At 37.3% G+C, this 27,093-nt stretch overlaps 1 pseudogene; it reads right to left on the reverse strand.

Annotated features, from left to right (window-relative positions):
* Window positions 1-27,093, reverse strand: part of LOC102998512 (endothelial differentiation-related factor 1-like) — a 415,405-nt pseudogene that overhangs the window by 106,370 nt on the left and 281,942 nt on the right.

Consider the following 27,093-nt stretch of genomic DNA (forward strand, 5'->3'; position numbering starts at 1 on the left):
ACAACTTCATTTTGTAAATACCGTCATTGGGCTGTCATTTGCTTGGTGCTGGGTAAATTAATCCCAACCAAGGATTTATTAGTTTTAATAAAAAGGAAAAATATTTATACTTAAAATTGCTTTTAAAATTGTAATGGTTGTGAAATAGCCTGGGTTTTAGAACTAGAAAGGACTTTAGATATTATCTACTCCAAGTGATTTGCAAATAGAATTAAGATCCAGAATTGTTAAGTGGCTCATCAGAGGTCACAGAGCAACTGACTGGCGGAGTTGAACTGGATCAAAAGTCTGGTATTTTCCCCCTCAAACTATTAATGAAATTTAGATACATTAAGATACCATAGTGCTTCAAAACAAGTACTGTTTTTCCAGAATCAATTAAATCCTACATAGTTGAGTGTTTCTGCATTCCAAATTAGACAGCTTGGCTTACAAGCATTATTGCTGTCAAAAGCCATATTATCTCAAGCTAATTTTCTTAATTTGAAAAGCAAAATCTACTTACTTGTTTTTCATTAAGTAATAATACCTGTCTTGCAGTAATGTGGCCCCAAAATTGCAATCATGAAACAGCTTAATTGCACTCAGAACAGTATTTAAAAGAAACAATTATATCTCAAAGACTTTGTAGTGTAATGTATAGGGAATAACGTGGCCTACCTTAATAATAAAAGACAAGACATTTGAAGTGATTTACAGTGTTACAGGTGATCTCACAGCTACCCACATTATTATAAATTATCCAATGATGTTACTATCTTTTTACAACTTAAGACACAGGGTTGTTATATGACTTGTTTCAAAGTCACACAGCTGGCTAGTGACCCTGCCTAGATTAGATCCTAGGCTCTAGATCTCCTGGTTCTCAGTTCAGAGTTTCCCCCACACTATAGTAACAGCCCTTCATTGAACCAAGTGTGATATTGTGGTCACTCTGTGTTCTGGACATTGGTCAATGGATCAGATGTTCACCCAGTGAGTGTAAAAGGCACTGCTAAATTCCTTGATTGAGGTCTAATCTCTAGGAGAACTGGACAGAAAGCATTGCTTCCTATATCATCAGAGTCCTCCTAAGTCCACTGTGGACCCTGCCAATTCTCTGATTCACTGCAGGGCCACCTCCACCAGGGAGGACCACATCCCTCTTTGGAAAATGCCCATCCTTCATACTGTTAAAAAGAAAAAACACAGGCCCAAAATGGTGTCACTTGTTCTAAATAAAGCCCATGATACCAAACTTAGTTTTAACACCTAACCTAATTGTAGTTTCGACCTTCACCAGAAATGTAATCTTAATCAACCATTCTGGAATTTTCTGGTCAGCATCAGTAAGGTAATCTGTCACATGGACCCTCTCTATCCCACCCCTGGCCCACCAGGGGAAGAAGAGGCAATCTGCATGATAAAACCCATGCAGTCCCTTCATCCCAAAAAGACAATGTCCTGGCCCAAAAGAACTGTTTCTTATCTTTTGCTAATGACTTCCTTGCCACACCCTTCTTCCTATAAAAACCTTCCATTTTATATAACTCCTTGGAGCACCCCTGTTGTTGCTAGATGGGATGCTGCCCAATTCATGAATCACTGAATAAAGCCAATTAAATCTTCAAATTTATTCAGTTGAAGTTTTTTAACAACATTCTGTGGGCAGCACCACTGATGGCCCAAGAACATGCTCACTAAGGATGGGTAGAGGGTAGAATGAAACGTTTTTAAAACAGTCACGCAGCATTAACAGATAAGGAGAGAGGAGTGTGGAAACAGAAAGATGCACAGAGCTGTGAAGGCTACAGCTTACATGGCGACAGCCTGAGAAGTTCTGGAATGAGAAAGGAAATTTCTCAGGCAGTGGTTTTATACTTAGAAGGCAGCACACTTCTCTGCCCAGGGACACTCCCCCATTATACTCCTGTTCAACATGGCAGGCAAATTTAAGACATTCTGCTCATACTCTTCATTCCAGGTGTGCAATGATAGAAGGCTGCTCATTTTAAGTCCTCTGTGGTCTTGTCAACTCAGGCTAATTCCAAGGACCTTCAAACTGTGGCACATACTTCAGTTGCTTCCATTAGTGCTCCTCCATATTTTAAAAACTCAATCATGCCCAACCTTCTCTCTGTAACAGGGTTGGTTTCATGATGGAAAAGAAGGAGGGGGTAATACAATTAGGATAATCTTTGCAGCACTCACCTGTGTTTTCATGGAGTTTTCTCCTACTTGTGATGAACTTCCATTCTAGTGTGTGCCTACTCTCTCCACATAATGATCAAGAATATCCTCTCTTACTCTCAAAGTGTCCCTCTTTGGAACAATATGTAATTTGGTCATCATAGTCATATTTTGTAAAATGAATTTGCAATTTATTTGAACATATTATATAACTTATACTGGTTTTCCTATGCCATACCTTCAATCCAAAAAAAACATATACTGAGTGTTTGCTGCATATATAATATTATTTTAGAAGTTGTAATCCTAAGGTGGAAATATGGTTCCTCTTGCCCAAAAGTTCACTATCATGATGAAAAGATAGAAAATGAAAGAAAAAAAAATCAACACTGCTATAAAGTAGAATGATATGAGTTATAAGCAAGGAGGAAGAGAGGATCCTTAGAATTGGGGAGTTTTAAAGGATAAGACTTGAGCAGGCATCCCAGGCAGAGATAGTAAATGACAATAATAACACTAACAGCAAAAGCAACAATAGCAGTTATAATTTATAAATGCCTACTATTTTCCAGGAATAATGAAGATTGCTTTAGAGATATTATTTCTAATCATATCTAAGTTAATCAAATCTGATTAAGTCATAATTTCTATTAAGTCTAATCCATATTATTGATGTTAGAATCCATGCAGAGCATATGGCTAGAAAGGTTGGGAGATGTCTTGCTATGGAGGACCTTGAACACCCAGTTGAACACACAGAGTAGTTGAGATTTCAACCTAAAGGCAGCAGAAGCCATCTCATATTTGGATTTGAAGTGGGAATATGATCAGATGCTAGTGGTGGAAGGGTGGTGAGAGGGGAAGGAGATGGAGGACTCTCTAGGAGGCTATATTTATGTCAGATATAATGACGGATTGAAGTAGGTGAGGGGTAATAAAAACTAGGAGACAAATTTGAGACCAATTGCAAAAATGATATTAAGGTGATTTTCAATTTAATAAGATATGAGATTTTCTTGTTTGTCTTAATGAACTCTAGTAAATTTCTAATTTAAGATAAACTGGTGGCGTGTGTGGAGGAATGGGTTGTTGTATTTGAAATTACTCTGCATCTTTCTCCTTTACCCCCTTCATTCCTGTTTAGTGCATTATGTTTTAAATTATCTTTAACTCACTAGAAAAGTTTGGTAACTTTCAAGAAGAGTTAGTTGCTCTTTGTAAATTATTCATCTCTGGTGTGTGTGTGTGTGTTTAAATCACTTTAAACCTTGTGCAATATCATGTAAATGACAGTGTGGAACAAGCTGTCAAAAATGGATTTGATCACTGGGAAATCTAAAAAGTAAAATAATTGCAGAGAAAAGAGAATCTGGCTTAAGAGTGAATCTGTGCATGGCAAGGTGATATTAATGATCACCAACAGTAGGACATTTATTCTGAATTGTTTTTCTGGCTTTGGTGTTGGCCAGTGTTCACCCATTCATATTCTCTCAACTGGTTGCTTGATTAGGATTGAACTGCATTAGGATCAAAACCTTCACTTTAATCTCTTTGGCAATATTTTCATATCGAAAGAAACAAGGGCTGAGCTGGAATAAGTTCAGGCTCAAGAATGACAAAAATGTGATCTATATTAACAACTTTGAATCATTAGGATGCCATTTACCCTATTAATGCTGAAATTAAAAAAATTTTATTCCAAGAGCTTGTCTTTAAGTTAAATATTAGACTTTTCAAAATGTATATTGTCTTAAAATTATCTATAAATTCAAAGGTGACATCCAAGTTCATGCCAGTAATGCAGCTATTCATATTCTATCATTCATAAAAGAAGTTACATCTTACTGTGAAGTGTTCATGAAGAATGTCTCCGATTTCCTATATTAGCTGCAAACAAGAGTCTAAGCTCTAATAATTTATGATGAGCCCCTTTGACTTATGGGTTCACCTCAAATTGAAAATAGATTCCTAAATCATTTCATTTAAAAAGTGGCTATTTCCTACAACACTGTATCAAAATGTATTGTCTGTCAGCTCAAGGATCCTTTAACATTTTCTCAAAGTTCATATTAGTTGGACCATCTCTATAATATTGTTCACTTAGAAATACCCACACAAGGAACTTCTCTAAGATTTCTCTTTCAGTCGTGCTTTTCTCTTAATTCTACATTCTCTATTCCTCACCAGAGGTATCAGAAATCTAAGCTTTTAGTGAAAAGAAAATGACTTTGCCATCTGGAATACATTTGACTAATATCTCTGGAGAATGGAAATTTCAGAAGAGCCTTTTCTTTCTTGTAAATAATTTTTCCTATTTTCCTTTACAAGTTAATGACAATAGTTTAAAAAAAGAATTTATTCAAATTTGTATAATACTTTATGCTTCACAGTACCACTTTTACAAACATTATCTCACTTGATCCTTAAAAGAAACTCTAATGGAAGTAGGGTAGGTATTACTGTTTTGCCTATTTAAAGGTGAGAAAACCGAGGCTCAGAAAGATAAAGATCACTTAAGGAGCAGGTGGCGGAGCTGGGATTTGCACCTTGGTCTGAGTCCATATCTAGCGTGGCTGACACTCTACTCCAAAGATAATGTTTCTGCCAATACCAAGGAATAACAGGAGACTGGTAAATAGGCTACAGGAGTTCTCTAGCAACTGAATATTGTACAAGAAAAGGAAGAACTTTCCTACCTTGCTAGTAACTGCTGACTTGTATACTGTAACATTGTCCAGGCAGCCCTGGTACTTGGCACAGATGGTGAGATCTGTACCTGGGCAGGGCAGAGCATTTATCCATCAGCAGAGAACAGTAGGAGCAGGGTAGTAAAACTTGGGGCCAGGTGAGGGAGGCTGATTTATAAGGGTTCCACAGCAGGGGAGCATGTTACCTTATTCAGTGAGATGGTACATGCCGAGCCCATCTTCTCCCCAGGGTTCACATGCTGCCCAGGAATGTGAGTAATGTCATGTTCAAGTACTGACCATCATGCCTAGCTCAGAACCGCTACTCCTCTCCGGCCGCTAGGTCCTTCCTTCTTTCTTTCCTGCCTCCCTTCCTGACTTTCTTCATTCATTTATTTATTGAGGTATAATTGACATCAAGACCCATTCCTGACTTGAGCAAACCACGCCCAAATCCTCTTTCCTTTTGATGGGGTGTCCACCCCTTCCTGGCAATTTGAATTCCATCTGGTCATCTCTTCCAGGAGACACTGTTTAGATGCTTTATTTTCCTATGTCAGTCATCAGCTGATGGAAATATAAAAACGAGAGCGCAGTTCAGCTAGCTCAACCCACCAACCACATCTAATTTTTAGCTTTGGCTCAACCAGGGCACCCTTGACATTTAGAAGTAGCATTATCAAATAATACTAAATTAAGGATCTGACACAGAGGACCATGTACACCATTTTTCAAATTTTTACAAGATTCATAGATTTGCTTTGGAACTTGTACCCAGATTTGAGGGAAGTTTATGTAGAGCTAGTAGGAGTTTGGAGCCAGTGAGAGTCAAATATTTCTCTTTCAGAAGTTTATAAGAATAAATATAGCAAAGAAATTCTCCCCTCTCCTCCCAAAACACTCTTCCCACTTTTCTAAGAGTAAGTCAAGAGCATGGATGGGGTTTTATATTTCTTATTATTTCTAGCTCTAGGTCACCTAATTCTCAATACATAATATATGTTCAGTACATATTTCTTAAATAAATTAACTTTTTCTTACTATAAATACCTTTCTTTTCCCTCCAAATTACTGGTTTGTTAAAGTAGGGGAAGCTGAAGTACTATAAAAAATTTCAATGTTATTTCCTCAACTGAAATTAATGCTGCATAACCTAGACTCTCAGATATAAACAACTTTGGAGGTTGGAGTCCATTATTAACAGTAATGCTACCTTCTATCAAAGTGTGTGGTTGCAGCCTAGTTCTATTGCAAATTGGTGGTAGAAACATCTAGCTATTTAATAAAAATTGGTGCTCCCTCTTTCTTAGTGGAGAGTCATAGTTGAGAAGCAGCTGCCCAGCTAGTGATTAATCTACTCATGCCTTGCATTTGGGTTGGGCTATAGAAAAAGTTTTTATCAAAGGAAAGAGAGCAGAAGTGCTGTGAGTCACTTCCAGGCAAGGCTGTTAAGAAGAAAACACCTGAGAGGACAGTGGACCTTCATAATGGAATAGCCTAAGTCCTTGAATCTCCTTGTAGAAGAAGACTGCCTTCCAAACAGGAACATAAACATTACCTATTAGATGAGCATAGAATAACCTTATAATGTGCTGAGCCGTTTAAATTTTGGTATTTGTTTGTTGAAGAGCTAGAGTTACATTGCTTCTATGTATCATTTGGAAGCAATGTGACTAAAAATTTAAAAATTAGCCATGCAACAATTTCAGGTATCCTGTTTTTAAATTATAAATTTATTTACTTATTTATTTATTTTTATTTTTGGCTACGTTGGGTCTTCGTTGCTGCACGTGGCTTTCTCTAGTTGCGGCGAGCGTTGTGGTGCATGGGCTTCTCATTGCGGTGGTTTCTCTTGTTGCAGAGCATGGACTCTGGGCGCGTGGGCTTCACTAGTCGTGATACGTGGGCTCAGTAGTTGTGGCACGTGGGATCTTTCTGGGCCAGGACTTGAACCCATGCCCCCTGCATTGGCAGGCAGATTCTTAACCACTGCGCCACCAGGGAAGCCCAATTTTAGGTATCCTTGAATGCAGTGCTAAGGGAATCCCTGATACCGCAGGGAGAATATATGAACAGGCCAGGGCAACAGGAATAGAAGGTACCTAAAGGAATCTCTTAAAGTTGTGAAAGAACAGAAGGAAGAGAATTTGATTCAAAAAATATGAGTGAGTTGCTTAGTAAGAACTTTGTCTTTCCACAGATCTTTACTGTTTATGAAACATGATGGTGAGTATAGCATGGACTTGACCACTAGGTTTTGATTTTTTATCAAAGATGTTTAAGTCTTTAGTGACACTTTTTTCCTCCAAATGGAAATATATTCTAATTTTAAAGAAACAGCTAAAATAAGATTCTCTGTACAAATTTTTAAATCTGACCTTATTTAAACTCAGCTATTGTATAAAGTGAAGATTATCTAATACTATATATTCACTGATAATTTGCATATATGACTTAAGGTATTTAAATAGCTATATTAGTCATTTCTGTGTCCTGAATGTTCTGAAGAAATTCATTTCAAAGCTTCCTTTCAAAGAGTATTATTGCTATTAATGTTTTCTTGCTAGAAAAGCTTAAGGCCTCTCCTGTGAAGCTGTGATATATTACAAAAAGTCTTCCATAATGCAATTCAAAAGGCCCAGTTATTTCCATGGGACAGCAACCGTTGTTCACGGCCCTGAAGAAATTTTTCTTCCCAACAATTTTACTTATGATAGAACTGTCATTTCTCTCAGAGTGACCCAATACAGTCAGAGCTAGTTTGTCGAAAGAACATTTTAAAAATTATGGCCCCAAATTTTAGTAAAAAAAATGACACTTCTCAGATTTTTGCTCAAGTTTAAAAAATGTGTATCTTTGATTTTGCTTTCCCTCCAGTTATAATAATTTCCTGAGGCCAAATAAATGTGGACTTGTGTGCTGAATGTCAGCTGAGTTGTAGAAAGTTGCTGGTAATTCACTTCTTAAACTATTATACATTATTTTTCACTTCTTCTAGAATACTGAGTGGGCCTAAATCCTCTTTATTCATCTTGCTATTAGCTGGAGGCTGATACAGGGTTATATTATGAAGTTTAAAATAACATAGCACACAGAGTGAAATCAGTGTTGTTGAAGACAACAAATAATGCACATATTAATTCGATTATGATTTTCATTTTTATTTTGCCTATCATCCAATTATTGTCACATTTTGCTTCAATTTCAATCCCATTGTGATTTGTTCAGTAACTCTTTTGTTGATACTCTTATAATATCACCTACACTTTTTAGCACAGTGCTTAATATATAATAGATTCCCAATAAATGTTTAGCTTTCTGAATTTTTAAAATGAAGCAGATATACTATTTTGTTCTAGTTGATTTAGCTGAAGATTCTGCATTTTTGTAATAAGCTCGAATCAGAATTCATCCTGTGGTGATATGATACATTCTGTCAGGAGCTGTGCTCTTTCCTTTCAGGCCTTCAGGCAGAAACACCCACACCAAAAGAGCTCAGCACCCAGCAGTTCAGAGGATTTCCCTCTGGACAGTGTAGATGCCCTTCTTTCTCCTCCCTCTGCATTTCTCCAATGACTTTGACTCATTTAAAACTAGATTTAGGGGCATGCCAGACAACTGCCTAGGATGTTAGTCTTTAAGGACTACTAAGGCATCAACAGGATAAATTAGAAACAGGTGCCAGTTACTCAGGTTTCCACCCGCAGTCGACTAGCAAAATGCAAACTGGTATTACTTCTGCCAAGAGGACATACAAACAATCCTGCTTAATGTGCCTATCTATTCTGTTGAATATTCTGAGGAACCTGAAATCAGCAATCATAGCTGACATATCTTAAATAAAGGAATGGCACAAGGTTATTTAGAGTGAACACATGACATATTTTATTATCCAAATGTTAAATGCTTTAATATAGTTCACAGAAAGTTTTCCGGTTAAGAAAATTGACAAAGAAAACAGAAGAGAGAACCAGGATGACAGAAAAGAAGGAAATGCTTTTCTTGTTTTTCCTCTTTAGAAGACTGAATCTGCTTCAATCAGTAGAAGTGAGTTTAGTATATTACCTTTTTTGGTGTGTAATTTTTGTTAATAGAAAATCAGTTTCTCCTCATCTCTACTAAATAAATGTTGAATAAGTAGTTGAATCTTGCTGGTTTGAGGGAAACAACATATTAATATGTCTCAGTCCAGTCCTGAAGCATTTCTGGCAACGGGTTCTCCATTTTTATGGGGGTTGCTGTTGTGTAGACCTGACTCACTTTTGCTCCCTGATTTCAAACCATATTCATCCTGAAGCTTGAGAATATACACTTTGGTGCTTGGTCTTTACTACTGTATGTGCTCTCTGTTTGAATGACATGAGCAATAGGAACATCAGCAGGATTGTTACAGTAAAGAAATGATGCCCAGTGGGGGTAACAGGTAGACTCAAAAGAGACAATGGTACCCAGTGGACACAGAGGACAGGATATGCCCACCCAGTATCAGCAACCTGCAGAGATTCTGATGTTCAACAGGAGGTGAAGAGACATCTTCCCTCAGTTTTCCAGGCAAAGGAGAACAAAACAGAATATGTGAAAATTATTATTGGGTTTGGTTGCAAATTAGAAAAAAACTCAACTAACAGTAGTTTCAAGAAATAGTAGTGTATTTCTTACATGCCAAGAAATATGGCATGAAAGCTAGCTGCTGCACTGGTTCAGCCACTCAACAACGACATCAAGGACTCAGGCTTTTCCAGCTTCATGTTCTGCCATTCTTAGCAATTTAGCTTTCATCCTCATGTCCATAGCTCATGATTGCTATATGGCTGCTGCTGTTTAGACATCTAATTTACCTCCAAGCCAGGAAGAGTGAAAAAGTGAAAGTGACCATGACAGAGTGTGCGTCTTTTTACTGAGAAAGAAAAAGCTTTCCCAGAACCACCCCAAAACAAATTTATTCTTGGGTCTCATGGACCACGGCAGTGTCAGAAGACCACCTCTGGCAAAGCTGGGACCAGGCCAGTCATAATTGGCTTAGACTAATCAACTATCCATCCCCAAGACTGAGTACGCTGCCATCCTGCACAAAGTCAGGATTCTTTTAGCAAGGTAGAAGGTGAAAATTGGAGTAAGTAATTAAAAGAGTCTGCCACTGCCAGGTGTCATGGGATGAGAGGTAAGTGGGAAGCAAAAGAGGAAATAAGCAGTGGCTATCATCTCATAGCTCAAGACCTATCTCTGAGCACACACAGAAGTTATCCACTGGAAGTATCCTAGGGAAAATATGTGGACAAGTTGGAAAACTTCTAGACCACGAGTAATCCTATAATATAGGTTGGGCAAGACTCCTGAATAGTTCTTACAAGTAGTGGATCGTATATTAAACTCAGGCTGTAGTAGAGAAGATACAAACAAAAACCATTTTACATGACTTTAAGAGAAGAGGCTTTAATTGTATCCATGGCAGGGGTGGTAGTCACATTTCCTCCTTCCCACCACACCACTGTCCCCTCCTGAGAATTTTCAGTTTCACTTTGGTTTTAACTTCAGATCCAAAGACTGCTGATAATTTTAGGATATTCAGTAGAGTATTCATTCTTTTGAGGGTTTGGGCTATTTGAGGATCAACAAAAAGAGAAAAGATCTATTCATTCCATTTGTAAATTTGTGATAGGAAATACCAAATTAAGAGGATAAAGAGCCAGCCTGGGTTTTTTTATCTCCTAATATCAGAGTCACTATCTATAAATACATTTTTCATAGCTTGCAATCAGTAACAAAAAGAATGGATATTGTGAGTTTCTAATTTTCTAGGATAGGTACATTCTTTCATTGTTATTTGAGGATGCATGTTAGTAAAACTGAAAATTTTTCTGGAATATGATCATTTTGATCATGAATAGTTGTACTAATCAGCAAGATTTTAGTTTTACTTTTATCTTCTACTGTCTCAGTTTCCTGCTGTTTTGTGGTATATTAGCAGGGACCCCTTCTATTGCAAATTATATTAGTACTATTTATAGTTCAAGTGCAAGGAAAAAAATAATTTATTGCTTCACATAAATGAAAGGTCCATGGCTTGATCCAGGGTTTATCTCTATTCATCTCAGTTTTATATTATGTTTTGACTTTATTTTCTCCTCCTTCAGATGGCCCCTTCCATGTAGCTAAAGAAGATGGGGAGAAAGCAGCTCTAGTTTATGGTATTCTCATAGCTCTTGATCTGAAAGGAAGAAAGTCCTACTTTCTCCCAATGTTCTTGTATCACATAACAGGGAAGGTGCTGATTGGCCCTGTTTGCACTATGAATCCACCACTGAAGGAAGGAGATAGATACGCTATTTTTATTGAATGAATCTGGATATTGAGCTCAGACCTGTGGGTAAGGGCAGGTGGTTGCGTTCATCCACCTAAGCCATATAAAAAGGATGAGTTTCCCAAAGCGAAGGGGATTGGGTTCAATCTACCCAACCCATATAAAAGGAGTTTCTCAAAGGAAAGGGTTAGGATTAAGGTTAGGGATAGGGTTAGATTAAAAACAAAGCAAAACAGTAGCAGCAACAGATGACTGCTCATGGAGCAAATCAATATTTCATGGAATCTAATGCCTAAAAATAAAAAGGTATTGTTTATCTTTTGCCTACCTTGAAGAAAATATAATAGCAATCATTATCAGGAAGTACTAGAAAAATTTTGAAGACATAAAAGACTCTCATTAATTTACATCAGTTTAGTATAATAATAATATCTACTAGCCCTGAATGTCATGCTGGGCCAAGCATTCTATTAGTCATACTTTTTATTTCTGTAATCCTTAGGGCAGTTATATTTTTCTAATGAGGAAATTGAGTCTTATAGAGGTTGAATAAGTTGCTTAAAGTCATGCAGGTACCTAGTGGCAGAGAGATCTTCTGGCTTTAAACATACTCTTTACAATAAGATTCATTATCATGAACTGGTCGAAATCTGTTCATGTTGTCTGAGATGTTCTCAAACATCCTGAAATTGTTCTGTTGCTTTCAAGGGTATCAGCTAACAGCTAAAAAAATGTTACTTAGCAGAAGTCTTTGGTCTCCCTCTTTATTCTATAAATTTTATTTTATAGTTATAATTTATAAATTTAATAAATATATGAGAATGAGTGGTAACCACCATATGAATTGCTTTTCTCTAAATTAATACTTAACTATTTGTTTCCTTGAATAATTTAAACATTCTTGCCTACAAGATTAAATTGTACCATCTTTGACACATATTTGTTAAGCTTGAGCTCAGTCCTTGTTTATATTTTCACAAATTTGAAATTAGTGGAAAGCAAATTAATGTTCTTTTCTCTATTAATAAGGTCAAAAATAAGCCAATTTCTTTCTATTAGGATGTGTACAGTGAAGCATTAGTAGAGTCTTGAGGGGAAATATTTGAAAAGATCCAAAATGAAATAACAAATTAATTAAAAAGAGTTCAGTATTAATCTGTAAGACATTCTGCTGTTTTTCAGAGCTTCTTCTTTCAGTTCATCATTCAACAATCAACAAACATATTTTGCTAGTTGTGTGTCAGGCATTGGCACAAGAGTTGGAAAATAAACAAGGAAAAATACGGGATCCCTGACTTCAAGAAACTTAAGAGTCTAGTCTGAGAGACAGATGAGTAGACACATAACTAAACAGAGGCTGAGGTACACACAATAAGCTATGGGGATCCACAGAAAAGCTCCTAAGACAACTTAGGCGATCAGGATTGGGTTGGAAAAGCAATTACAAAGCTTCCTGGGAAGTTTGGTTCCTGAAGTGAGTTGTGAAGGATAAATATAAGCAGCATATGATAAGAGGGGATGGAGACAGAAAGGGTTCCAAGCAGAATAGGCAGTGTGTACTAGGTCCACATCACCAAGAGGAGAGGCAGATGGAGAAAGGGGTGGGGGGGGATATATTTAGAAATCTAAAAATAGTTCAGTATAATTTGGGGTGGAATGTGGTAGGGAGACAAGTGGGGATTGATAGGAAAGAAGTATTTGAGTTCCATCCCACCAATATGAGTAGATATTTTTGAACCTCATTTGCCTATAAGTAGAGAGATTCTACCATCTAAAGAAACAGGAGGCAGCACAACATGCAATCCCAGAGGCAAGGTTCCAAGAGCAGCCAAAGTCAATAACAAAAGGACACTAGCCAATGTCAGGAGATGCCCAAAGCTGTAACTGGGGAAAGGAAATGAATGAAAACTGGGGGAAGAAAGTTATGGGAATAAGAAAGGCATAAAAGGAACAGCTGGTGGAGCATTCTAACCAAGAGTACCAAATAGCTCCTTGATTTATTTTTCCTTTGGAGGCCCACAGACTCTTAAAGTTCTGTCTTTCACCTGATAAAATACACAGAAGATACACATACTTGGCTACCAATATGGAGAATGGCTGCCAACTACAACCAGGAAGGATTATAGGATCTCACTCCTCCAAAGGTGAACAATGTTCTAAACAAGGCTGAGGGCAGGGAAAGGCAGAGCTATTTTAGACTCCTTAGCCTTCTCCTCTCTGACAAGAAATTGTGTTAGTACCCTTGGAAGGCTATAAATAGCATTCTCTAATGAAGAAGGAAAAAAGACAGAATCACACATTTCCCTGCTGTACTTAGGGAAACACAATGTTAATGCCCCTGGATATAAACAGAACTCTCAGAAATAAAAAGTACTTCCTTGTTTATGGGAGATTGTGAAAGAGAATCATACACTGTTAAGATTATGGTCATGTTTACAACTAGTAGATTAAATCTTAAGAGGATTTTATTGATATAGGAATAGCCTAACACATGAAGAAAATATGTGGGAAATATGTCTGAAAATGAGCACTTCCAAATAAGTTCCATGCCACTGTTCTACTCATGTGACTTGTTCCAGAAACATATTTAAGCCAGTCATAGGAAATTACAGCCACTCCCTCTTGGACTGGCCCAAACCACCTTCTAGTTCTTTAGCAAGGTTACTGATGAACTGCTACTCAACCCAGGCCCATCTTTCTCTGAAAACACAAATGGATATGGTCCCCTGGGTTGATATCCTTGATGCTCTTTCTTGGATGTGATTTTGGTACTTGCTGCCAGTCTTGCATACCTCACTGCTGATGAGAGGGTAAATGATGACCTCGATACAAATTTATTCTGGATAAGCAAACCCTTTCCTCCTCCCCTCCTTCCTCAAGAGGAAGATTAGACAATCCAATATGACTAAAGGTGTCTGGTTTGACCGTGAGGCAGGTTAAAAAGGTGGTATTAATAGACAAAATGACTACAGAGAGTCCCTGGTTCTCAAAAAAAAGTCCCTGGTCCTATACCTTCAAAAGTGCATTGTCCATGTTAGTCTCTCATTAGTTACAAACAACAAAGAAAGTGAGTAAACTTTCTGGGCGGGCGGGAAAAGCATTCTGTATTCTCTTTCAAGGCACGTAGATAAGGTGTGAAAAGAGTTCTTGCACGGTACAAAATACATTAACCATAAAAGGAAAAAAATCTATGAATTGAACTACATTAAAATTAAGAATTTCTGTTCATCAGATGACACCATGAAGAGAGAGAAAAAGACAAGTCACACACAGGGAGAAGATACAACTGTAACTGGCAAAGAGCTAGTATCCAGAATGTATAAAATACTCTCACAATTCAATAAGTAAAAGCATAAATGATGAAATAAAAAACGGACAAGACACTTGAACAAACATTTCACTAAAAAAGATATACAAGATGTTCAACTTAATTAGGCATCAGAGAAATGTAAACTAAAACCAAATGAGACACCATCACACACCTTCCGGAAGGGCTCAAATTAAAAGGACTGATAATAACATGTGTTGATGAGGATGAAGTGCAGATACGTACATTGCTGATAAGAACAAAAATCGTACAACCACTTTAGAATGCTATTTGGTAGTCTCTGTTAGTATATTATGAATATAAGCACACTGTATGGTCTAGCAATTTCACTCCTAGACATACATCCAACAGAAATGCACACATATGCACACCAAAAACCATATATAAGTATGTCTATAGCAGCATTATTTGTAATAGCCCTAAACTGAAAACATCCCCAGAGCTTATAGAAAATAATGTGAATTTAGAAATTGTGGTATATTTATAACATGGTTAATTGGACAAATATTATGTTGAGAAGAAAAAAAGCCAGATACAAAACAATAATAAAAAAAATAAGGGGGAAAAGTTATCTATGGTGTTAGAAATTAGGATAATGAGGGACTTCCCTGGTGGTTCAGTGATTAGGAATCGGTGCTCTCACTGCCAGGGCCCCAGGTTCGATCCCTGGTTGGGGAAGTAAATTCCCTCAAGCTGCGTGGCACAGTCAAATAAAATAAAATAAAATAAATAAAGAAATTAGGATAATGATTGCTATGTTATGAGTGAATATGAGAAGATATGAGTGAGGCTTCTGGGGTGCTGGTAATATTTTATTTTGTGACTAGGTGGTGCTTACATGTGGTGCTTATTTTGTGATAACTCATCTAGCTATGTACTTATTTGTATTTTTTTCTGTATATATATATAGTACTTCACTTTAAAAAAAAGAGTTTATTTTTAAGAAGTGCGTGAAAGTAGCTTGACCCTCAGTTGTTATTTAAATAATTCCTTGGACTTCTGCCATCCAATGCTCACTTGCCAAATACGGTTGTGTCGGCAGTGCTGACAGAACTAGAGCAGGAGAGAGGATCCCTACATAGTTTGGCCTGAGGCTAGTTGGGACTCCTTGACCTTCAGGGGGAAGGTGATGGTTAACTGTCAAATTAACATCTATATTTTTAAACTTTAATATATAAAAAGGGAAATATGGCTTAATTATATCCCTAATGAAATGTCATGCAATATCTTGGTAAAGACATGGATGTTGAATCTATGTAAAATGAAAATTGCTTGACACTGTTAAAATACATAGAAAGTGCCACAGTTTCCCAGAACTAAGTAGATAAAGAATGTGTGTGATAACAGGGAAATAACTGGGCCCTGGTGGGATTGATCTATGGACAAGGCAATCAGTCTGTTTCCTAAAATAATTTTCATGTCTCCAAGGTAACATCACATAATCAGTGTTGGTTTTTTCATAGCATGTTTAGCATAGCAAAAATATAAACAGATTGTTCTAGCTTACAGATGAGACATTTAAAAAGCTTAAATTGACATCTACTTATTTAGTTATGAAATCATAAATTATTAGATAAAAAGGCTGAATTCAGAAGCTATGTATCACCTTCAGGGTCAAGTCATACTGCTCAGCATGGAATATAAGTTTCATCATGATTTGCTTCTTGCAAACTTCTCCATCTTCCCACCTTCATCTCTGCCCACTCCATCGTCTCTTGACCCACTGTATACTCCAGTAGTTGCTAACTACTTCTAATTACTGAATATTTGCTCTTCCAAACTTCCAGACTTTGTGCATGCTCTTAACTCTGTACTGAAAAGCCCTTCCCTTAATTATCTGCCTGGAAAATTTGTATTCATCCTTTAAAAACTTCCTCAGTCTCAAAGATTAAACACTCCTTCCTCTATTCTAACTGCAAACCATTTCTGTTTCCATTACTGATCTTATGATACTATTTTTTTTTCCTTCTCTCCTTTGATACTTAGAATTCCTTGAAGATATGGGTTACATTTTGTGCATCTCTATACACCAACTCCTGTTGTTCCAACATCTGGAGCATGGATAATGCTAAAGGAATATTTACCGAATGGAATTGAAAACAATTTGCTCTTTCACAAGCAGTTTGCCAAAGAAGAAATTCAAATGGCCAATAAGCATATTAGAAAATCTCCAATCTCATTATTATTTAAACAACTGAAAGTTGAAATAATATACATTATTTTCTTCCTTACAGTTAAACACCTAAAAATATTATAATACCTGGGCTATTGCTGATGCACTCAGTTTGTTACCTCTTATCAAGTGCTTTTAAAAAGTTTATAAAATTTGACCTGTACCAAAAAAAAAAAGGGGGGACTTCCCTGGTGGTCCAGTGGTTAAGACTCCACACTTCCAGTGCAGGGGGCATGGGTTCAATCCCTGGTCGGGGAACTAAGATCCTACATGTAGTGCAGTGTGGTCAAAAAAAAAAAAAAAAAAACTTTGACCTGTAAATATATTACTAGATGTCCATTCTCATGAAACAATCCAACAATGTGTATATATTTATGCACTAATACATATTTACAGTGTTATTTATAATAAAGAAAATGGAATATAGGCAAAGGGCCCAAAATTAAGGGAATAATTTAATCCCCTTAAATAATTGTGATACATCTCTACTGCTGAAAAGAAACACTTGTGCTAAGCTCCATGACAGCAAACCAAGGCTTAACTGCAGTTTCAGCCACTCCCAGGAACATGACCTTTACCAGTCAATCTGGAATTATCTGATCAGCACTATTGAGGTAATCTGCCTGAGAGACCCCTGCCCTTCCCCTAAAGGAAGGTCACTTTGCCTGAAATAATCCTTTCTTTTGTTTATGACTTCCTTGTCTCACCCTCTTTGTGCCCTTAAAAAACCTTCCAGTTTGTACAGTTCCTCAGAGCTCCTTTCTACTTTCTAGATGGGATGCTGCTCGATTCATTGAATAAAGTCAATTAGATCTTCAAATTTACTTGGTTGGATTTTGTTTTTTAACAGTGGAACATGGTGCTTTACAGTGTGTTTAATGACATGGAAAATGTGTATAATATAAAGTTACCCCCAAAAATGAGATACCAAAATGCGTATGTATATACAGTATCATTTCAATTGCATAAAGAAAACTTTTGATTAAAAGATTAAAGGAAAAATACACCAAAAAGATAGCAGTGGTGCCTCTAAGAAATGAAGTTAAGAAAAATATTTTTGCTTTCATAAACTTTCCTCTAGTTCCTAAATTCCTGTAACAGTCTAGTTATCAGGAGAAAAAAGAATTCCCCTCAATTATGCTTCTTATATATAAATTAAAAACAAAACAAAACTATTTTTAATTTGAATAAACTCTAGATAGGGCATGCCTGATTATTAAAAATTCTAAAACACAGAAAATATTTTAAAATCATTTTTTTATTACTGTCCAATGATCAGATAATTTGAATTGATCGCTAAGAGGTGGAGCATTTCCCAGAGAAGGGAAGAATGTGAATCATCAAATATTTCTGAATCTGGAACCGGGTGGTGGGACAAACTCTCTCACATATTTCCTTAGTTATCTGCCATGGAAATACTACAGAGCAGATATCATTATTCACAGAATCACTCTAGTATATGACAAAGTCAGATTTTGATTCCAGGACTATCTGCTAAAAAAGTGTCATTCATTCTATTGCAATTAACACTCTAAGCAAAATAAGAGTTCACAGCCTGCTTTAATGAAGAGATAAAAATTATTTATAGTGTCATACAATTTGTTTACTTAAAGCTTTTTATTAAATAGATTGAATTTGCTTCCTGACTCATAATTTACGCAAACCTTTTCATCAAGGGAAACCCTACTAGACGATGAATGCCTTGAAAGTAGGGACCATCTTACAAGCATTGTGAGTATGTTTTCCTCAGCCCAGCCTGGGGTCAGAAGCACCTGTAGGGATTCAGTAAGTATCTGATGAATTAAATTAATCAGATCCTTCAGCAGGAACTTAAATCTTTCCAAGACAAAGTTACCCCAAATTTCAAATTAGGTCAAATTATAAAAATGAGGTTTTATTGTGTTTCATGCACACTTTTGTGAGCACCATTCTTAACCCTGACAGCAAGTTTTACTGTCAAGAGATAGGTCTCCCTTAAGATTTTAGTGCAGTGATTAAAACCCTCTCTTTCAAGATCTATGAAAAATTACAACATCCTATTTTAGGAGCAAGGATTAAGGGCTATTGACTTTAGTCTCTTCTAGAAACACTTGTTCACTGATTTTTGTGGTCATTACTACAAACTCTATCTTGTCAGGGGACCTCAAAGTGACTGAGATTTCAGAGAAACAATTCTTGACAAATGTGAGCTTTGAGAACTGCCCCCTTTTGGTCAGCTTTGGGTTCTGTGCTGCTTTTGATGAAGGTTACCGAAATTAAAGAAGCACCAAAGATGAGACTTGGTAGCCAAACTCTCTTCAGACTCATTAGTTTCTTTATCTTTCTAGGAAAGCAATGCTTTGAGGAGTATTTGTAAATGGGGAAGGGGGAAAAAGATGTCCTGAGCTCCTACTATGAATCAGGCATTGTATATACATTATTGCATTTGGTATCACAAAATTCCTATGAAGTAGGTATCCTTCATATTGCAGATGAAGAAACCAAAAGTTAAAATAATCACTCAAGGACTCACAGCTAATAAAAGATTGAACAGAATTTCTGAATTGTTTCTTTGCTCTCATATATACTCTCTGCCCTCTCTCTGGCTCACTGTCTATTAGCAGAAACTATATTTCCCAGGTTCCTTTGTTGTGCCTTTTGGATGTATTCAGCCAAAGGGTAGGAGGGTTGGGACCTGGTGGAGAGGAAACTAAGTCCCCCAAGTTTATGATTAACTCTCTATCCAAAACTATATTCCCTTTCTTGTCCCGCCTCTGTTCCCCTCAGGATTGAGAAGTATTGAAGAAAAGAGGGGACTGAAACCAAGCAGGAACCTGTGAGGCCTTCCCAGGTACAAACACCCCTGTGCCTCCCTCCTCCCCCACTTCTTGTTTGACCTTTCCTGAGATCCAAAGAGCAGACTCAAGCAGTTAATGATTAGGACAGTAGAACCACAGGACTCCTAGTTCCACCTGAAGAGATACAGATAACAATCTGATGCATATCTTTGAGTTGTTCTGCAGAAACTAAGACCCCCACCCAGTGGAGGATGGTGCCTACATGTTGCCCGCAAACACACAGACCCCAGACTGGGTGGAACCAGAAGAATGATGATTAAGATTCCCCAAACATCATTCTGTTACCTCACCACCAACCAATCAGAAGAAAGTCCATGAACTGATTACACACCCTGCAACTCTCACGCCTAAATTGTCTTTAAAAACCCTTCCCTAAGAGCCATCAGCGTCTTCTGAGCATTAGCTGCCTATTCTCCTTGCTTGGTGCCCTGCAAATAAACGCCATATTTTCCTTCACCACAGCCTGGTGTCAGTAGATTGGCTTTGCTGCATGTTGGGTGAGTGAACCCAAGTTCGGTTCAGTAACAGAGACTAGGAGGCCACAGAAAAGTAGACAGGATAGTCCTACTCCTTCCTTTGCCTAGGCTAACCTTTCCAGAAGCAGCTCCAGCTCCTTGGTGGCTCCAGGTCTAATGGGTCTAGCTATAGTTCTAGCTCCCATTAGATGGCCTCAGTTTGGGGCTCTGATAATCCACCTCCTCCCTGCCGCTTTAGTCTTAGGGGTTGCTGCTTCTTGTTCTTGCAAATCTCTAACTTGCCTGCCCTGCCCCCTTTCCCATCAGCTTCTCAGCCCTTTCATCAACTGTATGAACAATATTCTGCATGAAAACTCTAGCATTAAAAAAAAAAAAAAGGAAGGAAGGAAGGGAAGGAGGGAGGGAGGGAGGGAGGAAGGAAAGAAGGGAGGGAGGGAGGGAGGGAGGGAGGAAGGGAGGAAGGGAGGAAGGGAGGAAGGGAGGAAACAGCTGGATTGGTTTCTCTGTTCTTAATTCATCCTTGACTGATAAAGATTGAATCTGAATCTGTTTGATCCCCTTGCACGGCCAACAGAAAGGTGATTTTTCTTAAGATAATGAGTGGTCCCATATTAACATGTAACAAGAATTTCTGTCTCTGACTCCATTTCATATATCCCAAGACTAACCAATGTCTTGTCACTATTTAAAACTATTTTAAAATAGTTTTTTTTTAACATCTTTATTGGGGTATAATTGCTTTACAATGGTGTGTTAGTTTCTGCTTTTTATGTAACTGGAAACTATTACTGATGCAGCTATGTTCAAGATGTTTGTATATAAGTTAGTTACTGAAGTGTGGGCTGGATTTTGGCAGAGAAACATATGGAGCCCAAAAAGTATACCACGTAACCATGGATTTTAATGTTTTATTAAGACTCATTTCCCTTTGGCCACCAGTCCTGCAATTTGTCATACTGTCAGATGCTGAACTTAAAGCTTTTGCTACATGTTTTGAAAAAGGAGACTGAACATTTGCAATTGTCTAACCCACAAGCAATCTAAACTATGTTCTCCAGGCTTTAGAATGCTTTCAGGCAAGTGAAGATGCTCCTTTTCCTGAACTGTATATTATAACCAATTTGTTGAATGAGCCAAACTCAGGAGTGTGCCAGTAGAAACCAACCTATTTTTCTTCCCTTTTTCTTCAAGTCATTCAGCAACCTGGTTTCCCCTCACGATTAGGATAATATGTCCCCCAAGTCCCATAGCTTCTTTAATCACTCTTATATGATACACAGATACTTCCTTTGTTTTCATCTTAAAAAGCCCACTCAATGCACCCCAAGCCTAATTAACCACAAAATCCTTCCATTAATTAATTTAACGACTATTTACCAAACACCTATTTACCTGGTAGTATTCTAGGTTCTGTAGTTATAGCAGTAAATAAATCAGACAGAAAACCTTCCTCTCATGCAGTTCATGTTCTGGTGGGGAGATAGACAATACACATGAAAAGTAAGCAAAATATAGAGCATGCTAATGATAAGTGCTAAGAGGGCTGAATTTTATTGATAGATAGGTTGGTGATGATAAGGGGGCTTTTCAAAGTTTTCAATACCTCACTCCCAGCTGATGACCTTGCTTTCTATTTGCCTGAGAAAATTGAAGGAATCAGGTGAGAACTTTTACAAACTCCCATCACTGCATCAACCCACCTATCAACATCTATGCCCATATACTCTGCCTTCTCACCTGTTAATTTGGAAGAACTATCGACACTCCTAGATAAATCCAACCCCTCCACTTGTGCACCAGATCCAATCCCCTCTGCTGACTCGAGAACACTGCTTAGTCACTCTCCTCTCTCTTTCCTGTGTCATCAATTTTCTCTTGCTCAGTGGCATGCAAACATCTCTCATCTTAAAAATCCTCTTAGGACTTCCCTGGTGGCGCAGTGGTTGAGAATCTGCCTGCCAATGCAGGGGACACGGGTTCGAGCCCTGGTCTGGGAAGATCCCACATGCCGCGGAGCAACTGGGCCCGTGAGCCACAACTACTGAGCCTGCGCATCTGGAGCCTGTGCTCCGCAACAAGAGAGGCCGCGATAGTGAGAGGCCCGCGCACCGCGATGAAGAGTGGCCCCCGCTTGCCACAACTAGAGAAAGCCCTCACACAGAAACGAAGACCCAACACAGCCAAAAATAAATAAATTAATTTAAAAAAAAAATCCTCTTAGAGTTCAGTACTGCCTCCAGCAACCACCCCATTTTCTTTTAGAGCAAAACTCTTCCTTTCCTTGTCTATTCTCTCTACCCTCAATGACTCTTCCCCTGTTCTCTTTAGAGTCTGTTCAAATTAGGCTTTTCTTCCCACCCCTTCACTGATATTGAAAGGTCAACAACAATCTCCATGTTGCTAAATACAGTGGTTATTCGTCCATCCTCATCTTGCTTCTTCTTCACCACCATTTTACGAAGGCCATCAGTCCACCTCACTGAAACACATTCTTCACTTGACTTCCAGGACACACTAGCCTGGTTTTCCTTCCCTATTTCTGGAAGCACCTTCTTAATCTCCTTTATGTTTTCTCCTCATCAACCCATCTAAACACTGGAAGGCCCCATGTCTCAGTCTTTGAACCTCCCTTTTTTTCTATCTAGCCTAGGCTAGGTCTCATCTAGCCTCCCACTAATATCCAGAAGACTCCCAAATCCATATCTCCAGCCTTAAATTTTATTTTATTTTATTTATTTTGGGGGAAGTAAATTTTTCTCATTTTTACTTATATTTTCCCCAGATTTATTGAAATATAATTGACAAATAAAATTACATAAATTTAAGGTATACAACATAATTTGATATATGCATATTGTGAAATGACCACCAGAATAAAATTAGTTAACACATTCATTACCTTACATAGTTACCTTTTTCTGTGTGTATGGTGAGATCATCTTAAGATTTACTCTCTTATTAGATTTCAAGTATACAATATAGTATTATTAACTATAGTCACCATGCTGTACATTAGATCCCCAGAACTTACTCATCTTATAACTGAATGCTTATACCCTTTGACCAACATCTTCCCATTTCCCTCAGCCCCCAGACCCTGTCAACAACCATTCTATACTGTTTCTATAAGTTTGGTTTTTTTTTAGATTCCCCATATAAATGAGCATACAGAATTTGTCTTTCTCTGTCTCTTATTTCACTTAGCATAATGCCTTCAAGTTTCATCCATATTGTTGCTAGTAGCTGGATTTCCTTCCTTTTTATGGCCTTTTAGTTTGATGGAGTCCCACTTATTTATTTTTGCTATTGTTGCATTTGCCAAGACCCACGTCAAGGAGATTTTTCCCTAAGTTTTCTTCCACTTTTATGGTTTCAGTCCTTAATGCATTTTGAGTTAATTTATGTGCATGGTGTAAGATAATGGTTCAGTTTCATTCTTTTGCATGTGGATATTCAGTCTTCCCAACACCATTTATTATTTATTTTTCTGAAGATTTAGTATTTATTTATTTATTTATTTATTTATTTATTTATATTTTTGCCATTGAAATTAACATACCTTTTGATCCCTTAATTCCATTTGTGGCATTAAAATAATAATGTAAATTTTATTTTATTTATTTAATTTTTTAAAACATCTTTATTGGAGTATAATTGCTTTACAATGGTGTGTTAGTTTCTGCTTTATAACAAAGTGAATCAGCTATATGTATACATATATCCATATATCCCCTCCCTCTTGCGTCTCCCTCCCACCCTCCCTTTCCCACCCCTCTAGGTGGTCACAAAGCACCGAGCTGATCTCCCTGTGCTATGCAGCTGCTTCCCACTAGCTATTTTACATTTGGTAGTGTATATATGTCAATGCCACTCTCTCACTTCGTCCCAGCTTACCCTTCCCCCTCCCTGTGTCCTCAAGTCCATTCTCTATGTCTGTGTCTTTATTCCTGTCCTGTCCCTAGGTTCTTCAAAACCACTTTTTTTTTTTTAGATTCCATATATATGTGTTAGCATATGGTATTTGTCGTTCTCTTTCTGACTTACTTCACTCTGTATGACAGTCTCTAGGTCCATCCACCTCACTACAAATAACTCAATTTCGTTTCTTTTTATGGCTCAGTAATGTTCCATTGTATATATGTGTCACATCTTCTTTATCCATTCATCTGTCGATGGACACTTAGGTTGCTTCCATGTCCTGGCTATTATAAATAGAGCTGCAATGAACATTGTGGTACATGACTCTTTTTGAATTATGGTTTTCTCAGGGTATATGCCCAGTAGTGGGAGCGCTGGGGCATATGGTAGTTCTATTTTTAGTGTTTTAAGGAAACTCCATACTGTTCTCCATAGTGGCTGTATCAATTTACATTCCCACCAACAGTGCAAGAGGGTTCCGTTTTCTCCACAAACTCTCTAGCATCTATGGTTTGTAGATTTTTTGATGATGGCCATTCTGACTGGTGTGAGGTGATATCTCATTGTAGTTTTGATTTGCATTTCTCTAATGATTAGTAATGTTGAGCATCCTTTCATGTGTTTGTTGGCAATCTGTATATCTTCTTTGGAGAAATGTCTATTTAGGTCTTCTGCCCATTTTGGATTGGGTTTTTTGTTTTTTTGATATTGAGCTGCATGAGCTGCTTGTAAATTTTGGAGATTAATACTTTGTCAGTTGCTTAATTTGCAAATATTTTCTCCCATTCTGAGTGTTGTCTTTTTGTCCTGTTTATGTTTTCCTTTGCTGTGCAAAAGTTTTTAAGTTTCATTAGGTCCCATTTGCTTATTTTTGTTTTTATTTCTCTTTCTCTAGCAGGTGGGTCAAAAAGGATCTTGCTGTGATTTATGTCAAAGAGTGTTCTGCCTATGTTTTCCTCTAAGAGTTTTATAGTGTCTGGCCTTACATTTAGGTCTTTAGTCCATTTTGAGTTTATTTTTGTGTATGGCCAACACCATTTATTGAAGATAAACTCCTTTCTCCATTGTGAGTTCCTGACACACTTTCAAAGATGCTGACCATACATGCATGTGTTTATTTCTGGGCTCTCTATTCTGTTCCATTGGTCTATGTTTCTGTTTTTAGGCCAATCCAATATTGTTTTGACACAGATTTTCCTTGACTCATGATGGGGTTACTTCCTAAATAACTTTTCCCAATAATATTTTCGTTGTAAGTTGAAAATATTGTTAATTGAAAATGATTTAACACACCTAACCTACCAAACATCATAACTTAACCTAACCTATCTTAAATGTGCTCAGAACACTTACATTAGCCTACATGGGCAAAATCATCTAACACAAAACCTATTTTATAATAAGGTGTTCAATATCTCATGCAATTTAGTGAATACTATACTGAAAGTGAAAAACAGAATGGTTGTATGGGTACAGAATGGCTGTAACTGTATTGGTTGTTTACCATGATGATCAAGTGGCTGACTGGGAGCTGCCCAGCATCACGAGAGAGTATGCTACTACATTTTGCTAGCCTGGGAAAAGATCAAAATTCAAAGTTCAAAGTATGGTTTCTACTGAATGCATATTGCTTTCTCGCCATTGTAAAGTTGAAAAATCCTAAGTCAGACCATGGTAAGTCAGAGACCACTTGTTCTATGGCTTTGTAATATAGTTTGAAATTAGGAAGTGAGATACCACCAAGCTCTGTTTTTTCTTTCTCAAGATTGTTTTGGTTATTCAGGATCTGTTTTGGTTCCATGCAAATTTAGGGTTGTTTTTTCTATTTCTGTGAAAAATTCCATTGGAATTTTTATTATGCAGTGCATTGAATCTGTAGATGGCTTTGGGCAGTGTGAACATTTTAATAATATTAATTCTTCTAATCCATGAACATGGGATATTTTTCCATTTTTGTTTCTTCTTCCATTTCTTTCATCAATGTCTTACAGATTTCAATATAGAGATTTTTCACCTCCTTGGTTAAATTTATTCCTAAGTATTTTATTGTTTTTGATTCTATTGTAAACAGGATTTTTAAAAACTTCTTTTTCAGATAGTTTGTTGTTAGTATATAGAAACACAACTGATTTTTGCATGTTGATTTTGTATCCTGTAGCTTTACTGAATTTGTTTATTATTTCTAGCAGTTTTCTGGGTAGTCTTTAGGACTTCATATATATAAGATCATGTTATCTGCAAAGAGAGACAATTTAACCTCTTTATTTCCAATTTGTATGCCTTTTATTTCTCTTGCTTAAATGCTCTGACTAGGACTTCCAATACTCTGCTGAATAGAAGTGGTGAGAGTGGGCACCCTTCAGCCTTAAACTTTAGATTCATAAATCCAACTCCTTATTCAACATCTCCACCCGAATTCCCAACTGACATCTCAAAATTAACATGTCTACCTCAGAGTTCCCTTTTCCATCCCAAAATGTTCCAATTAAAGTTTTCCTCTCACCTTAGTGTAGGCCTCCTTGTGAGGAGGAAATGATATAGTTGGCATATTTTCTTTCCTCATTCTACTTCCTCCCCACTCTCCAGTTCCACTCCAGGATAGAACAAGGGAGGGAGGAGAGGAAAAGTGGCGGGAAAGACCCTCCCTGACCATCATGTATCTCTTGCTCTGTAATCTGAAAATTTAGTACAGTATTTTATAATACATTTTCAAAAAGAAAATGAATTAGGAGATAGAAGATGAGAAACAGAGGAACCAGCCAATAAGTTATTGCCACAACTCATGTGAGAAATAATGGTAGCCCAAACTAAGGAATAGTCATAGGAAGGGAAAAAAGTGGACAGGATGGTGAAGTTTTCAGGCAGTAAATTAGCCAGAAGTTGATGGTTGATTGGAAGTAACGAGTGGAGTGGGAAAAGTCAGAATGATTTTTAGGTTCTAACTTTGGAGTCTGGGTGGATACTAGTGACACTGAGATACAGAATACATGGAAAGCACACAATTTTGGAGAAAGAGGAATAAATGGTTCAATTTCAGTCATATTGCAAGCTCATGTCTAATTGATACAAGAAGAAACTGGAGAAAGTGTTCATGTAATTTAAATACAGATGATAATTTTTAAAAATATGAGAGAGTATGTCTGCACAATAACATGGTTGGAGGGCCGGAACTTTGCACTGAACCAAACTAAGGACCATCAAATA

This window comes from Balaenoptera acutorostrata, chromosome 4, assembly GCF_949987535.1.
Source record: "Balaenoptera acutorostrata chromosome 4, mBalAcu1.1, whole genome shotgun sequence".
In the NCBI taxonomy this organism is placed as follows: Eukaryota; Metazoa; Chordata; class Mammalia; order Artiodactyla; family Balaenopteridae; genus Balaenoptera; species Balaenoptera acutorostrata.